We start from the raw sequence: 1,812 nt of genomic DNA, 5'->3' as shown, positions 1-1,812 counted from the left end.
AAAACTTTAAAACGAATCCGAAAAAGGGAGGAGATTAAACGCTAATATTTTACGAGAGTAGAAAAACTGATGATGATGATGATGATGATGATAATAATAATAATAATAATAACTCAAAAGTGTATTAATGCTAATCAAAAATTAATAATTTGCACATGGAGCTTAATTCGAACGTACTGTTTATTTACTTTTAATTTAACGTGTTAATGGTTAACCTAACGTTTTAATGGCTAACCTAACGTTTTAATGGCTAACCTGACGTTTTAATGGTTAACCTGACGCAAAAAACTTTCAGTTGCATCGTCCTTAGCAACGTTTAACTTTATAAAATAAACATTCTTCCTATGCTCTCTTTGACTTGCAGAATTAGTGTTGATAATTTTTTCTCATTCCTTATATCTGAAAACTAAGAATTTTAAGCAACAAAATCAAAAATAGTAGATTCTGCTGATGGGTTATACTATTTGATTTGAAACGTTAATTATTGAGTTACTAAAAACAATTACCTTCTGACAGAAAAATAATGTATGACGCATTATTATTAGTAGTAGCATTCGTTAATATTTATTGGGATGTTCTGCAATTGTTTGGTTTAAATCATGCAAGAGTAGGGAATGATTTACATACGATGCTCTATAACTATCTAGTTCGATTATTTAGTCGCGTGCAAGCGACTCTATAAGTCACTCGGTCGGTCGGTCGGTCGGTCTGTCGGTCTGTCCCTAACACTTTTGTGCTTGGCCTTTTTCCTTAAGGTCTGTTGTTAATAGATGATATTCTTAGCTTTTTAAGCTTTTCCTGGCCTTTTGGCCAAGATGAACGTGTAGTATCTGTTCCGGCAGATACTGCAAGCTATGACTAGCAAAGACCAGATGTGGGGGTAACCCCACATGCCTGACCTTTAACCAGCTCCCATTTCCCACCTCACGGGAGCTGGTCCCCTTTTTCCCTTCCCCCTCCCTTCACTCCTCACATTAAAAATTGGCCTTGTGCCTAATTTGCTCGGTGGGGGAGCAAATAAATACCATCTGTTCCGGCAGATACTGCAAGCTATGACTAGCTATGACTAGCTATGACTAGCAAAGACCAGATGTGGGGGCAGCCCCACATGCCTGACCTTTAACCAGCTCCCATTTCCCACCTCTCGGGAGCTGGTCCCCTTTTCCCTTCCCCATCCCTTCACTCCTCACATTAAAAATTGGCCTTGTGCCTAATTTGCTCGGTGGGGAAGCAAATAAATACCATCTGTTCGGGCAGATACTGCAAGCAAAGACCATATGTGGGGGCGATCCCACATATAAGACCTTGGTCAATGTAGGGGCAACCCTTCATACCAATTGTCACTATCCAGCTCCCCTACCCCCCGGGGAGTTTGTCCCTGATTCCTCCTTGACTTCTCACATTAAAAATCGGCCTGCTGCCTAATTTGCTCGGTGGTGGAGCAAATAAATACCCTTTTCTTGGCCTTTTGGCCAAGATCAATGTGTAGTATCTGTTCTTACTACATGCTGGACTTATTGTGATATAGTGGGGGATCACTTTTCTGTATTAACTTAATGTAAAATGATCACCCACTTTACAGCCAGTCAGTCTCAAAGCCATTCAAGTCACTCTCCAGATCATTCAAGTTGTTTTTGAAGGATTCCAGTTATTTTTAAGCATCCAAGTCATTCTTAAGGTCATTCAATTCATCCTTAAGTTTATTAAAGTCATTTTAAGTCATTTACATTTTATTTATTTAAGTTATTTCAGCCCATTTTTCGGTCATTTAAGTTTTTCTTTAAGAATTTCATGTCAATCCTACATTCACGC

At 38.8% G+C, this 1,812-nt stretch overlaps 1 pseudogene; it reads left to right on the top strand.

The window, feature by feature from the left end:
• The first annotated feature begins 1,451 nt into the window (after nucleotides 1–1,451).
• LOC145285266 (U2 spliceosomal RNA) lies at nucleotides 1,452–1,576 on the top strand (annotated as a pseudogene).
• The last annotated feature ends 236 nt before the right edge of the window (nucleotides 1,577–1,812 follow it).

Source organism: Euprymna scolopes, chromosome 9 (assembly GCF_053919585.1).
Source record: "Euprymna scolopes isolate OS-2025 chromosome 9, ASM5391958v1, whole genome shotgun sequence".
Classification (NCBI taxonomy): domain Eukaryota; kingdom Metazoa; phylum Mollusca; class Cephalopoda; order Sepiida; family Sepiolidae; genus Euprymna; species Euprymna scolopes.
Note: the sequence above shows the minus strand (reverse complement) of the source record. Positions and strands in the feature narration are given on the sequence as shown.